This window comes from Ochlerotatus camptorhynchus, unplaced genomic scaffold, assembly GCF_037179485.1.
Source record: "Ochlerotatus camptorhynchus isolate MF236.1 unplaced genomic scaffold, CSIRO-AGI_Acam_v1.1 ptg000296l, whole genome shotgun sequence".
NCBI classification, from domain to species: domain Eukaryota; kingdom Metazoa; phylum Arthropoda; class Insecta; order Diptera; family Culicidae; genus Ochlerotatus; species Ochlerotatus camptorhynchus.
The window spans coordinates 407,978-424,904 of NW_027040785.1; positions in this window are offsets into that span (position 1 = coordinate 407,978).

The window sequence follows — 16,927 nt, forward strand, 5'->3', positions numbered from 1 at the left end:
ACCGAATCGAGTCTGACTTGTGAGGATTTAATACAAGTCGAATCTTTCGGCATTTTCAAAAACCGTGCCCTCCCGAAAGTCAAGATACTGGACTGCATTCAACTGCAGTCAGTGTCGCTCATAGGCACTAACAAAAAGTATACCCTCTCAGATTCGTTTCGTGTGACCTTTTCAGGATCGGCATTACCTGACTACGTCACAATTGGGAAGGTTCGACTACCTGTACGCTTGTTTGTACCGAGGGTAATGAATTGCTTGAAATGCAAACAACTAGGTCACACCGCGGACTTTTGTTCCAACAAACCGCGGTGCGATCAATGTGGGGAGGAGCATACGGAGGGTCCTTGTCATGCTACCCCAAAATGCGTTTACTGTAAGGATGCTCCGCATGCTCTGAGTGATGGCCCGTAGTACAAACAGCAGGGAGAAAAACTAAAGCGGTCTTTGCAAGCTCGCTCTAAGCGCTCGTTAGCAGAAATTTTGAAAACGACCGCTTCATCTTCCCAAACCACCCCAAAAAGCAACAACACATTCCACCTCCTCCCAGATGATGATCAGGGCTCTGACTCAGAGGTGGGTGAGAGTAGTCCTTTTGTCTTTAACGGCAACACGAGGAAGCGGTCCAAAACAAACGTCACCCAAAAACCTCGTAAGGCCTCTCGTACGGACTCTCAACCTACCTTGACAAATTTATGAGGTAGCGGAAATGTAGCAAAACCCCCACCACCGGGATTTAAATCTTGTAATTTTAACAAAGGCTTTCCGCCACTTTCGGGATCGTCTAAAACCCCAGATATCCCAGTTTTTCAGCCAGAAAAACAGCTGAATAACCAGCAAGAACATGATGCCATGTTCACGTTTTCTGGAATTGTGGAGAGCATCTTCAATATATTCAACGTCTCTGACTCAACTCGGAACATTATTAATTTAGTGCTTCCATTTGTGAAAACTCTTTTGAAGCAACTAGCTTCTAGGTGGTCCTTCCTTGCGTCGATCATATCCTTTGATGGATAATTTTCCGAATGAGGTCGGGGATATGATATCTGTTCTTCAGTGGAACTGTAGAAGTCTTATACCGAAACCTTGACACATTCAAATTTTTACTTCACAACTAACTTTGTGATGCATTTGCTCTTTGTTAAACATGGCTTTCTTTAGACACCGATCTCCGTTTCCACGATTTTAACATTATTCGCCTTGATCGAGCAGATTCGTATGGAGGGGTGCTTCTCGGAATTAATAAGCTCCATTCCTTATATAGAATCGATCTGCCTTCCGTGACAGGCATTGAAGTTGTCGCATGTCAGGTAAATATTCTAGGTAAAAGCCTCAGTATTGCCTCAGTATATCTTCCTCCAAGAACTGCGATTTCTCGCCAAGGTCTCTCAGATATCTGCTCAGCTTTATCTGAGCCTCGGTTGATCTTAGGAGATTTTAACTCCCACGGTACAGGCTGGGGGGAACTGTACGACGACAACCGCTCAACCCTGATATACAACCTTTGCGATAACTTCAATATGACAATTTTAAACACTGGGGAAGTAACACGAGTGGCCAAACCTCCAGCAAGAGAAAGTAGATTAGACTTCTCCCTCTGTTCGAGTTCACTATCGTTGGATTGCTCGTGGAAAGTAATTCAAGATCCCTACGGTACACGCTATGTCTGAAGGCACTTTTTTTGCAACATTCATGTACCTCAGTTTTATCTTCACAGAAAGTTAGTATTGATCCTAACAATCAAATCTGCGCAGGTTTTAAAATATTTCATCTTGGGTTTTTTGAGAAAAAGTGTTTTGAAGTTTACTTAGCTGTTAACAAAGGCGTATACGGACTATTGATTATACAAAACTGTTACGGATCTAAACAAATTTAGCTGAAAATGATTCAAAAGGGGATTACAGTTGTCAAAACACTAAGTTTCAATGATACAGTAAGATTCGCTCTTCGGTACCGTCAGATATCGTAACAATGTCAGAATGTTTAAATTAATAAAATAATTAAACAATGGTTTATTTAGTCTCTAAATTTACTATTATTGAGCCATTCCATTGCAAAACGATATAGTGGTTCTCAGAATTTGGTAGGAAATGGTAGTTTTGATACTTATCGCAAAATATTTTTTTATTTTGTCATTAGGGTGACTATTTCAACGTTAGGGTAGTCCAAAAAATCGTTTATTTTTTATTTTTTTTCAAAAATGACTTTTTTCAAAAATTTATAACTTTTGAACAACAGGGCCAATTTCAGAGATCAAAATATCAAATGAAAGGTTATTAAAAGTACTTTTAATGATGAAATATAATGATATTAAAAAATAGCGATTTAATATTTGAAAACATTGATTGTTTTCGTTTATTATGGTTTTCATGGTTGTAGATAGAGGGTTTTTTATATTTTTCTTAAAAAAATTAGGCTTTTTTACACAACATATCAAAAAATCAGCGATGTGTTGTTTTTCATTAGCTGATGATTAAATTTCATCCTTCAAAAACTGCACGATTATCAATCAGGCAATGGCGTATATCAAGCACCTACAATGGCGACCAGCGACTCCAAATTGCGTATGCTGAGTCGCATCTGTGGCAGCCACCATATTGCGTTATTGGGATCATTCTTGGTCGCGTTGTCTTTCCTCATAGCTGATTTGAGGCCGGGCTGGATAGTTTGACGGTCAGTATGTCTCATATATTTAGCCAATTTTAGCGTCTGAAATATAACAAAAGTATAGTTTGAAGTCATGTAAAATATAAAGTTATAAAGATAACTGTTACATACTAACCTTATTAACACTCAGATTAAGATCTTTCTTAAAGCTGAGTAAATCTTCGTGAGAAATCTTAGATTTTTTTCCTTACTGTTTCAAATTTAAACCCATTGGTCTTCCTGCTACGTTTGAAAAACTAACCTAGGCTAGTTTTTTACATGCTAACTATCTAATGCTTTTGGCAACAAAGTGATGTTTTCATCTTCCAATTTGGAGAGATTCTGAAGTTCCGGTGTTCACTATATGCATGACGTTTCTCAGGAGAAACCTGCGTTCAACATAATTTGAAATTTTTTATGAATTCCTTTTTTCTGTGGTGTTTTTTTCTTACAAATATCTTCACACCCGCACAACTTTGACTGTCGAGTTTGGTTTGAACTTCCTGTTAACATCTTTCTTCTGGATATTTGTGAACCTCAATTTTATAAACTGCTCCCTTTTTTATACCGGTAAACGGCAATGTAACATGCGTGAGCCGTACTCACGATTTTTTTAGTTGATAAACTCTCATTTTTACGCCCTTCCACCCTGCTCATGCCTTCGATCACATGTCATAAAGGAAGCGTAAAAGAGAAAGAGATATCGCAACCAATTCTCACTATTTTACCTGTTTTCTAAGACATGGGGTGGGAGTTGTTCCACCAACGACCCGATGATACAGCTTATAGAAGTTACATTCAAATTCAAATCCCTGTTCATAAGTTTTTCCTTGATTTCGTTGAACTTCGATGAAATTCTTCAAACTTTCATGATTTTCTTTGATGTTCTCGATTTTTTTTCCTGGAATTCTCAGATATTTAAAAAAAATCATAGTACTTTCCTTATATAATAAAATTTTCCCTGTGGTTCACAGACCATCCTAAAGTTTGCAAAAATTTCCTCACGTTTAAAGAACTGTTTGCAGAACATCATTGAAATTCATATAATGTTTCTATAGTTCACAGAACTCTCTTGAAGTTCGTAGAACTTACCAGGAGGACATTCAACTCCTCTGAAGCTCACAAAATGTCCCTGAAGTTGACAGATCTGGAGAGCGAAGCACACCCTTAAAGTTTGAAGAATTTTCCTGAAGTCTTTCCTGAAGTTCAATGAACTTCTCTGAAAGTTATTGAATTTCTCTGCTTCTTTGGAGGAACTTATTTAAAGTTTGTCGAACTTTCCTAAAATTCACTATAGTTTCCTTAGTTTGCAGAATTTCCTAGAAAGTCGCTGAACCTTCCTGAATGTTTCCTTATTCAAAATATGGGAATTGCAATGAAGCTCTAGCAATTCTGTAGTAATTCAAGGTTAGTACTACCTAAACTCACTGGGCAAACGTAGCTAACCTCATGTGAGTTTCATTTCTGTATTATCGAAAAGACGATTTTCGAACCAATTCGTCATTGTTGCCAGAATTTATTTTCGATCTCGCCATTAAGTCAAACATATATATTTATTTTTTTTAAATCCAAGCAAATTTAACTTCAACACCTGCTGAGTACGGGACACAAAACTTTCTGATACTCACTAACTCCTTTATTGAACTCCAGTAAAAATCTTTCAACGATCGTCGCTACTAAAGTGGCTTGATTTTTTTTTACAGAGTCGCTTTTTCGAAGCACAACAAGCGAACTCTCTATTTTCTTCATGCAATTTTTTTTAAATTTTTTTCTCCAGATTTTCTACACGATACCTCAAATAAAAACAAAAACACTCGAAACAGGACGAAAATCAATGCCTACTACGATTACGTGGCTGCCTCAGACTGTCCTGCTCGTTTCTTTCTTTTTTATTCTTATGAGGAAAGAGAAATTAATTAAGAAGTTGTTCTAGCAAAAAATATTAATTGACTTTGGTCAAAGTCGACATAATCAATACGGATCTTACTTGAGAGTCAAAGAGAACTCTTTAATGCCATTTTGATTAATGCAATCATCATTTGAACCTTGTTTAACTGCATTTGTTCAATTCGTAATAGTTTTGTATCGTCAATAGTCCATATATGCCTTAATAATCGGCTTTGTAAACTTCAAAACACTTTATCTAAAAAAACCCAAGATGAAATATTTTAAAACCATCACAGATTTGATTGTTAGGATCAATACTAACATCCTGTCAAGGAAAATCTGAGGTACATGAATGTTGCAAAAAAAGTGCCTTCAGACGTAGCGTGCGGTAGTGACCACTTGCCAATCAAAATTTCTATTACCAATGGTTCATCTTCCACTCGCTCGGTCGACATCGCGTACGACCTCACGAAAAACATCGACTGGCAAAAATTTGCGTCCGCGGTTCTCGGTGGTACTGATTCGGTTGAGATACTCCCTCCGCTGGATGAGTACTCCTTTTTATCGCGACTTATCGTTGACTGTGCTCTTCAAGCACAGACGAAACGCGTTCCGGGTGTTTTCGTTCGCAAACGACCTCTCACTCCGTGGTGGGATAAGGATTGCACCGACGCGAACAGCGAGAAGTCCGCCGCGTTTAAACGCTTCCGCAAACACGGTAAGGTCGAGGATTTCAAGCGGTACACCGACCTCGAGAAAACTTTTAAGGGCTTGATTAAAGCCAAAAAACGCGGTTACTGGCGTCGGTTCATCGATGGTTTGTCGCGCGAGACTTCCATGAGAACGCTCTGGAATGTCGGCAGGAGATTGCGAAACGCGTCATCACCGGTCAACGAAGACAAGGAGTACTCAGACAGTTGGATATTCAGCTTCGCGCGGAAAGTTTGCCCGGATTCGGTGTCGGTTCAAACCAACGTTCGTGATCGTCCGTCGGGTAGTAACGAAATAGATTCCCCGTTTTCGATGGTGGAATTCTCACTTGCTCTCCTCTCATGTAACAACTCAGCTCCAGGAATGGATAGAATCAAGTTTAACTTGCTTAAAAATCTCCCAGACGTCGCGAAGAGACGCTTGTTGAACTTATTCAATCAATTTCTGGAGCACAACATTGTTCCGGATGACTGGAGGCAAGTAAGAGTTATCGCCATTCGAAAACCCGGTAAACCCGCATCGGATTATAACTCGTACCGTCCCATCGCGATGCTGTCCTGTATACGGAAATTGTTGGAGAAAATGATTCATTTTCGTCTAGACCAATGGGTCGAGTCGAATGGTTTACTTTCAGATACGCAATTTGGATTTCGGAGAGGCAAAGGAACGAGCGACTGTCTTGCGTTGCTTTCAACTGAAATTCAACTGGCCTATGCGCAGAAACAGCAAATGGGTTCAGTTTTCTTGGACATTAAGGGGGCTTTTGATTCTGTTTGTATCGATGTCCTTTCGGATAAACTCCACGATAGTGGGCTTTCACCAATTATGAACAACTATTTGAGCAACTTGTTGTCTGAGAAATATATGAGCTTTTCTCATGGAAACTCGACAACTTCACGAATTAGTTACATGGGTCTCCCCCAGGGCTCATGTTTAAGCCCCCTTCTTTATAATTTTTATGTAAAAGACATTGATGGTTGTCTTGATGAAAATTGCTCGCTAAGGCAGCTTGCAGATGACGGCGTTGTGTCCGTTATAGGACCAAGTGCACCGGACCTGCAAGGACCATTGCAAGATACCTTAGACAATTTGTCTACTTGGGCTATGAAGCTGGGTATCGAATTCTCTCCGGAGAAAACTGAGTTGGTTGTTTTTTCTAGGAAGCATCATCCTGCACAGTTACAGCTTCAACTAAAGGGTAGAACAATCACTCAAAATATATCTTTCAAGTATTTAGGTGTCTGGTTCGATTCCAAAAGCACGTGGGGAAAACATATTGCGTATGTGAAATAAAAATGCCAACAAAGAATCAATTTTCTTCGTACAATTACTGGAACTTGGTGGGAAGCACACCCGGAAGATCTGATCATGTTGTACCGAACAACCATCTTGTCGGTCCTAGAGTACGGTAGTTTCTGCTTTCAATCCGCGGTAAAAACACACATCCTGAAGCTACAACGGGTTCAATACCGTTGCCTCCGAATCGCGCTTGGCTGTATGCACTCGACGCATACGATGAGCCTCGAAGTACTCGCGGGTGTTCTCCCACTGACAGATCGTTTCGCGGAACTGTCCTTCCGGTTTCTTATCCGTTGTGAAGTAATGAACCCATTGATAATAGAAAACTTTGAGAAGCTACTCGACCGAAATCCTCAAACAAGATTCATGAGTTTGTACTATGAGTACATGACGCTGGAGGTTGGCCCTTCTTCATTAATCTCCAATCGTGATTGCTTTCAAGCCTTCTATAGTTCCTCTGTAAATTTTGATCTGACCATGTTGCAAGAAATCCATGGAATACCAGATCACCATCGGTCGATGGTTGTTCCCTCAATTTTTGCAATCAAGTACCACCATGTAAGTAACGATAAAAGATTTTTCACAGATGGGTCAACCATAAATGCTTCCACTGGATTTGGTGTATTTAATCAATTTCATAGCGCCTCTTTTAAACTGCAGAAACCATGCTCAGTATACGTTGCGGAACTCGCAGCTATATTTTACGCAGTAGAGCGAATTGCCTCACTACCTTCTGACCATTATTTCATTTTTACGGATAGTCTTAGCTCATTGGAGGCTATTCGTTCAATGAGGCCGATGAAGCACTCCTCGTATTTCCTGCCTGAAATACGATCTAAACTGAGTGCTTTATCTAACTGCTCCTATACTATCACCTTAGCTTGGGTCCGATCTCATTGCTCAATTCCGGGTAATGAGAAAGCGGACTCGTTGGCTAAGGTGGGCGCTATGGAAGGCGATATTTTTGAGCGACAAATCGCCTTCAACGAATTTTTCTCCATTGCTCGTCAGCAAGTCCTCATCAGTTGGCAACACAAATGGAATGATGGTGAATTGGGAAGATGGTTACATTCTATTCTCCTACAGGTGTCGAACAAACCATGGTTCAAAGGGTTGGACATGAGCCGCGACTTTATACGCGTTATATCGTTAGACTCGCACTTCTATCGAATTGGGCTCTCAGGCAGCAATTTATGTGCGTGTGGCAGTCGTTATCACGATATCGAGCATGTTGTTTGGTCGTGTACCCTACACCGTGTTGCCAGATCTGATTTATCCACATCCCTCAGGGCCCAAGGAAACCAACCCACGATACCCGTGAGAGATGTCTTGGCGAGCCGAGATCTCGACTATTTGAATTTAATTTATGTGTTTTTAAAACGGATAGATCTGAGGATTTAGTAGTTAGTGTCATCTTGTGTTCTCCCAAGTTGTTAGCTGCCCATCGGTGTACCCCCACCCAAGCAGCACACTTCGATCGAAATAAGCTGCTGCAACTTGATTTTGACTGGAATAAGTGGCACACAAGTAACCACAATTGTTCAGTGACATGTGTGCTGCTAGGGCATGTTTGTCTTTTTCATTTTTCATCAGAGTGTCGCTTAGTTCGAGATCAAGAGCACATTGCTCTCCAAACCTTGTGTTCACAATCCCTACCCTGCCATCCATTTGTTACAATTTGTCATCCCTAACCTCGAGATAGCCGCGAGTAATCGGCCTCCGCTTTACTAACGTTAGTTTTAAGTAATTTTGTAATCTAATCAATGAATATTGGCTCCGCAAAGCTATAGCAAATGAGCCTGGAAAAATAAACGCATTATAAAAAAAAAAAAAACACAATAACGAGTGCAAGTGAGAGGCTGAAGTCAATATTAAGTAAAAAGAACTCAAATTTTGGGTAGTATTTTTTCTCCGTGTACGGTACTCGAAATTCGCCATGAAGCAGCTTTAATCCAGACGATAAGAGGCGTGCAGCTATTCATGACGCGAATCATGCTTCGTCAAAATTATTTCCATACAACGACGTTCCATCTTGAGCAAACTACTCGGCATTCTCCATTCATGAAACGATGCGCCGAAATAGTGTGGTCTGCAGACCCATATAAATCTGTAAATCTCGTGTCTACAACAGCTTGGACCCATTTTAAGGCACACAGCGCCTCGGTGCATAATGAACGAATGAGTGAATAGCTCGTTTGCATGTGTAATACACGGATCAGGGACAGTGGTGTGATCCTTTCTGCCACCGTGTGTCCGAAGGAGGGCCACAGCTTGGCATCGAATTGGAGGAACGTGAACACACGGAGGAGCCCTCGCCGTCTCACCTTGACCCTGCAGCTTTTCCCATTAGACTGGAAAGCTTCAAAAGAAAAACCTCTTGATATGCGGTGCTGCGGTAGTGCAGGATAGTGGTAACTAGCCGAGCGGGCTATTGCAGCATAGAACCGTCATTTTGAAGCCCTAATGAAGCCAACTAACAAAACGAGCAACCGAAAAAGTGAGTGTGTATGTGTCTATATGCGGTTGAGACGAGTATAAAAGCATTTTCTACAAAGGTCTTAATCGTGATGTATGCGAGATCTAATGAGATTAGAATGCTCGTTATTTCAGCCACCCGCGGGGGTGCTGCGGTGAGCGATAACAAGTTGATAGCCCGCGGACACTCATTAATATGAGACGGTAGTTTTCGTGCACAGCTCAGAGAGCTCGTGAGTGCTTGAGACGAGTCGGAAATTAGCATTCTTTGCATAATAGTTGCTCGCTTATTCCGCAAAGTCGGCCCTAATTGGCATAAGCGGGTAGATTAGCTTCTTAAAGGGAGATCAAAGACTGCCGAAGGTGCTAGTTATAAATTTTTGATTCTGTGTTCAAAAGGCAAAGATGGCAAGAATAAGCACGTTCGGAAGGTGGTTCATTGAGAAGAGTAATTTCATAGATGATGATAATTCCAATCGATCGATTATCAATTACTAAAGATAAGGGCATTAATTTGCACAATTTTAATCATAAAAATAGTAGTAGTAGTAGTGAAAATAGTTTTATTATTTGGGTTTCAAATGTTATGTTTCAATTGGTAAGCAATCAGCTCAGCTCATCAACTTTAAGGGTTTTTTATGTGTAAACATTCATAACATCACCTACATTATGCTAAATAAACCTAATAATACTTAGTTGTCTACGCATATGGAGTTGTATATCGGTCAATGGATAGGGTCCATGTGTAGGAGCTGCTTCTCTGGCTCGGTAGCATTGATACTCAGTACGGATAACAAAATCAACGGAAAATAAATCAACCAAAAAATAAATCAGATAATTCAGGACAGTTCCTTTAGTTTCAGAATAAATAAATAATTAGTAGGGAACTCCTTAAATAATCAGGAAAGTTCCTAGCTCGTTGGATTCATTTCGAATGCTTCAATTATGTTCCAAGAACTTTTCAGAAAATCAGAAGCGTTAAGAGAAATCCAGTGAATTTCCGAAAAATAGAAGAAAGACCAGAACTTTGAGGAAGATTAAAGTTCTTTAAGGTTAGGGTCCGCGAACTGACTGCTTTATCATCACAATGGGTCTGGGTTCAATCCCAGCCGAGGCCGTTGAGATTTTTCTTAGGCATAAACATCTCTCGGAAGGGAAGTAAAGCCGTTGGTCCTGGCTCATGTGTGTTGAATGGGTGCGATATCCTACGCAGGTGTGAAAGCTCTCTTCCTGCACATTTGATTGCCGTCAACGGATGGCAATCGATGTCCGTGGGTAATTGGCACTGATTGTGGAGGCCGACGTTAAATAAAGGAAAAAAAAAGAACTTCAGGTAAGTTCAATGATTCTTAGAAAAGTTCAGAGAGCTTCGGGAAACTTCATAGAATATAATGGCAGTTCCACAAACATCTGGAACAATGTGAAAACTTGAGGAAAGTTTTAAACATTTCATATTTTTTTTTAGAACTTTCCTGCCGCTCGTCGCAATATGAACTCAACAATTTTGTTCTAGAAAAGTTTGAAATCAGCCAAACGGGTTGTCCCGTAACATACGAAGCAATGGTACGAAAGAAACTTAAAATGTGTTGTTCTCAGAATGCTGATTTGTGCTATAGGACGGACTGGCCATGAGTGGTATTTTACAAATGATCCAATATCAAAGTACAGAACACTTTACAGAAGTTAAAAGTCCACAGAACGTCAGAAAAAATGCAGGAACTTCAATGAAGTTCCAAGAACATTAGGAAAATTATGAAAACTTTATGTTAGTTCCCCATCTATATTTTTCAGTTTATTAATTTATTTGATAAGGCTCAACCGAATCAGCTTTACAGAGCCAAGGATTCTCGTTCAACAGACAATACATCTTAAAGCTATAGTCAACAGGTATAACACAATAAACATGTTTTCTTCTGCTATTCTTTAAGCCTTCTTCACCAGAACGGAAGCCGCTTCCAGTGGTTTCATTGTATGGCAGATTCGCCAACGGGGGTCAGAGCGCTTCCATTGCAGCAATGGACGCAAATCGTGGTCAGCACTCACACATTCATCACGAAACGGTTGCTTTCCAAAGTCGACGACGCATCGACTGAAAGAACTGCTGATAAAGAACCATGAGGAGGGCCACACAATGGTTGCTGCCGAGAAAATAGACGATCGAGTGACACACATTGAGAGTGGTCTGCTTCTGTCGACAGCCGAGTGAACACTGACTCCATCGATATGTCAGCAACGATTTTTCCAAGACAGTCATCACTAACGGATCGGCAGCTGAACATAGTAACTTTACCTCAAATATCCCAGGACGCATACAAATCAGTAGATGGGAAGTCTCTGATCCTTCTGAACCAGTCGAAATAGCCATCTCACTCTTCTCAAAATCATTTGAACATTTTTGATGACAACGAGAAAAGTAGCTATTCGTTATCAAAGGGGACCTCCTTCGAATGGGTGACATCAGTTGCTTAGTCATTTGACGAAGACATGGATCATTCTCATTTGAGAAACGCTATATATCATTCAATAGAGTGTAACCTACACATAAACGGAGCTCTGGTCGACATTGCGGCGAAAAACCTAAGCCAACCCGACACCAACCTGACTTCTAACAAACCCCAACCCGATTTTGACCAGAAATTGGCCCGACATATACTCAAAATTGTACCGACAACAACACGACATTGGGTCGACATCGACCTTAAATTAGCCTTACATTGATCCGACATCAGGTCTACTTGCCTGTTCGGGACCACGTTGCTGGGCTTCTTCCATACTCCACTGTCGTATATCAAATGATAGTGAGTGACTCAATTGACAGTCACAATGAGGTTCGAATGAGAAAGGGGCTCTTCTAATTATGGTCATGTGAGAATTCGTTTACACAGAATTGATTGAATGGTTGTATTAGTTCATCTTTAATCGAATGATATGAAAATTTGCAGCACTGGCGAAGTCATCCTGGCCCTGTGTTCAGAAGTGCTGATGAGGTACCTATTCCAGCCTGAGTTTACAGGCAAGTACGATAGCATAGCAATTTTTTGCTAATTCGTGATGCTTTGCACTCATCTAGTATTGAACCTTCAACCGCTGTCACGAGCTCTCGCTGCCTACCTCTTAGTAACATTGTCATCTACTACCAAAATGTTGGTGGTTTGAATTCGTCTGTTCAAGACTACAATTTGGCTTGCACCGATTGCTGTTATGATGTCATTATTCTCTAAGCAACCTGGCTAAATGACAATTCTCCCTTCAGCCAAATATTAGGCTCAAACTATGAGATTTTCCGGGACGATAGAAGCTCCACGAAAAGCAGGAAGGCATCTGGCCGTGGCGTTCTAATTGATGTCCGTGCCGGACTCGAAACCTGCTCGATTGAAGACCTCCAATGGACTGGTGCCGAGCAAATCTTGGTGAAAATCAAACTTGCTGATCACTAGTTATTCCTTGGTACTGTATACATCCCTCCAGATCGTATTCGTAACCGTTTGCAAGTAGTTATCGTAGTTTTTTTTTAAAGTGATAGTGAAAGTGACACAATAGTAGTAGAATTAAAAGGAAAAACAACGTTATACGTTTTACTAAAAGATCTGTGAACTCTGGACAGCACCATAAACGTCAGCAACATTTTTAAAAACTTTAAGAAGTTCCAGGAATTGGAAAACTTTAGACATATTTTGGGATTTTCACAAAAGTTCAGAAATTTTCAGCAATGTTAGAAAAATTTTACAATAGTTACTTTTGTTTTACGGCAGTACCAAGAACTTCAGGATGGCTTCGCGAACCTCAGGGCAGTCCAATTGATTATAAGGAAATGACAGGAACTTTACAGAAGCTCCTAGAAACTATGAGAACTTCCGGAAACTTCAGCAAAATTGCGTCATTAGAACTATAGGGAAGTTCGAAGATTTATAACCAGTTTCATTATTTTCAGGGATCTTTCAAGTATTTCGTGGAAGATCAGGAATTTTCAGAGCACTTCCATTAATTAATGTCAGGAATTTTCAAGAAGTTCCGATCCTGGAATGTTCTGAAAATTTCTGTAAATATAAGACCCCACAGGGAAGTTCCATGCATGACAGGAAAATTGTTGGACCGCTAGGGCCTATTGGCTGCTGCCTAGGCTATCTGAAGCCCAAGCTCGTCATCTTTCTATACTAAATTTCGTGACAATATTGGTTGGTCAAGTGATACTTTACAAATGAAAATATTTTTCCTAACATCATGCTTCTCACGTCGGAATGAATTTTCATCACTCATCAAATGCAACCAGTCATCACTTCCGTTTATAAAATGGACGGTTATCAAATTTGCTCAATCACCAGTTTCAAAAGAAATCTACTCGTCAAAGCTGGCGACGGTTGATGGCAATTTCGAGTGATTGCGAGCGATTGCTACCCTCATCGACGTCGTTCTGTACAATTTCCGTGGCACATCACTCCGCTTCCCGAGTCAGGACTGACACCGACGTCGCCAGGCCAAGTCGCATTCAAAGCTGTTCACCCGAGTGCATTGAAGTCCTATAATATTTCGATGGGTATGGGGTAGGAGGACGTAGTGTTCCTTCCGTCCTTCATCTCCAGCCATTTTGCCAACGTTTCGTTTACGACATTCCCGAAAATTAAAATGGAAAGCCGCTGACTTTAGGACTCCTCTCACTACACAGTGCACTGGATGGCTTTAGGTCTAGTTGCCTCTTTCATGCCAACATCCATCCCCTGCACGGTGTAGCGAGAAGAGCCCTTTAGAGCGCCACTGACTGCTCGCTCCGGAGGAAATGACTTTCACCTGACGACTATGACGAAATCAAGATGATAGGCAGCCTGCGATGGCAAAAAGTGCAACTCGTCATTTTCCGCTCGCATGGCATCGCGATTACAGCGCCGAACACCGGGAATGATGTTGCGAATTCACCGCAGGCCTGGGTTGTTTCTGCGCGGGGAAAATGTTTGATATTTTTTTTTTAATTTTCGGTACGAGCGAGGTCATGAGTATCAGCTTTTTTCCCGGTAAAAAGAAAAGCATCATTCCGTCATCGTCGTCGTGCCGCGGTTGGGAAATGAACATCTAGAGGTAAGCCTGACCGCCACGGCGTCGCTGCCGTGCCGTATCGGTAGAAGGGACTTTAATTAGAATGTCATAAACACTCACCTGAGCGCGATCGTATATTTTTGCATACCTGGAGTCGTTTTTTTTATCTCGACGTTTTCTCTTATTCCAGTTGGATACCAGTGGCCGTACCCCGGTGTGCAGGTGGTCGCTTGATGGTTTGGAGAAAATTGAAATTAAGATAGAAAATTCACCCGAGCGGGGCTTGATTTGAATTTAAATGAAAACTCATTTTAGTTCAAAGCACTAGCCACCACGGAAGAGAAGAGAGGGTGGATGAAAATGATCCAAATGGGTGTGGAAGGGATGGAAGTTGAGAGCCGGAAGTGCAGCATGAAATTAGTTGAGACACGAAGAGAAGATTGCATCTGGGGGAAAATGTTGGGTCCCAAATACTGGATCCTTGAGTGTATCAAATGAGAAATGACCAGCTCTATAACTGGATGCGAATACACTGGAGTCGCTTTTTACGCGGGTGATACGTCCCGCGTAAAAAAAAACCGCGTAAAAAAAAACCGCGTAAATTCCGGAATCCGCGTAAAAAAAAACCGCGTAAATTCCGAAATCCGCGTAAAAAAAAACCGAGTAAAAAAAGACCGTGTAAGAAAAAACCGCGTAAAAAGCGATATACCGCGTAAATTCTGAAATCCGCGTAAAAAAAACCAAAATCCGCGTAAAAAAAAACCGCGTAAATTCCGGAATCCGCGTAAAAAAAAACCGCGTAAATTCCGAAATCCGCGTAAAAAAAAACCGCGTAAAAAAAAACCGTGTAAAAAAAAACCGCGTAAAAAGCGACTCCAGTGTAGTTAAAATAATGATAGATTGCTAATAAATGCATGGAGGTGGCAGGTGAGGGCCGTTTCCCGTACAACGACGAGGGCCATTCAATTGTGAAGATACGAGAAAATAGAACACCAACTTCTAAAGCAACATGTGACAAGGGTCTATGTAACACATGTAAACAATGACTTTAAACGTCGACTTCTCGCGGATAAAACTCATTCAGGTAAACGAACACCAGCATTTAGTAGAGGAAGTTTACTATATCAGATGGTATAGTTAGTTTGCCTATGTTTGTTGTGTTGGCCCTTTTCACATTTTGCTCGAGCATTGGGAAATGTTTACATAATTATTTGGTACTGCTTCTTGTTGTTCAGCTTAAATTCCATTTGATTTTTAGCTTGCATGCTCTTTATTTCTCACAAAGGATCTTGTGTGAATTTACCAACTTTCACCCCAAGTAAGTTCCGGTTCCAAGCCCCGGCATCAACAATTGTACAGTGTCTATTGTTGGACATAATTAGGATAAGGATAAGGATTTAGATGATGCATTTTAACACTTGAATGAAGATTTGCGTTTTCTAAGTAGATGGTTGAAGTATAAGCAGTTGAAATTGAATACAAGTACTAACTAAATTTATAGTAATTTCGGGGAATCGAGTAAATGAGAACGTCTCTGTTTTAATAGATGATGAGACTTTTGATCGCGTTCGGGAGATTAAATATCTTGGCGTGATTATTGATGACAAACTTAAGTTCAACTCTCACATTGACAATGTCACCAAGAAAATTGCCAAGAAGTATGGAATTCTATGTTGACTGAAAAACTCTCATCATCTAGACTTTTGCCCTTCCATTTTATTTCTGGCGAATGAAACACAAATATCGAGATTACAGCGCTTGCAGAATGAAACAATGCGTTTTATTTTGAGATGTAATAGATTCACTTCCTCAACTTTGAGGCTACAATTGTTGTCGGTGAAGCTAAGAGTTGTATATTTGACTATGGTGTTCATTTTTAAAGTAGTCAACGGTTTTCTGCCTCGATATTTGGGTGATCGTATTGAAAGAGGAAGTGACTTTCATAGATATAATACTAGAAACGCGGTTGAAATAAGAACACCCCATTTCTTGACTTGTGCTTCACAAAATTCATTATATTATAAAGGAATAAATGTTTTCTATTCGATGCCTAGACATATCAAACGTTCAGCACAAAAAGGCGAACTAAGAGGTGGACGCCTGAGCTTTTCCACATTTATATCGCTGTGAAGCAACTGTAAACTCTAGAGGGAATTTATATCTGTAACTGTTACCTGGTTAAATTCTTATATTTAATTATCTTAAAGATAAATCGTCCAGATCAAAGAGGTGGGACCATCATCATCATCATCATCATCATCATCATTTATCAACGTTTCAATTTCAGTGCCCTAGATTTTAATTTCCTGGTTTCAGAGAACGTTAAGAGGGGAGAAGAGGGACAAAAACGTAACCAGGATGGCGTAGAGCTTACTAAGGGGTTTGGTTTTGATTGTCATCTAACATTAAATTCAGCAAAAAATTACCTATGAGAGATGATTCAAAGACTTTCTATGTGGCTTAAGGCCATGGATGACAGCTTCTGAACCGAATGGGGGATAGTTTACAGAACTTTGGGCTGATTTCGATCGTCCTTTTAAGTTCTAGACTCATTGATATTGCTTACATAATCCTGTGTGCTTATTCCAGAAGTTTTCTGAACTTGTTTTACTTATCCTTCATAATAACTGATTTGGTTGTTCGACTGGTTGTATGGAGATTTCGTTTTTATGGCTTTCTCAGTCTAGGGTAATTCAAACAGTTAGTTGTGCATTGCCCGACGTTTCGGCCGTTTATTGTGGCCTTTTTCAAGGGTAAACTAGAAAGATATTACAACATATAGAGACTACTACTAACATTAAACATTGATATAACATGAACATACACAGTCTACCGTTTGTCGTCAATTTTTTTTTGTCTGTTGCCACGATAAGCGTGTTTAGCT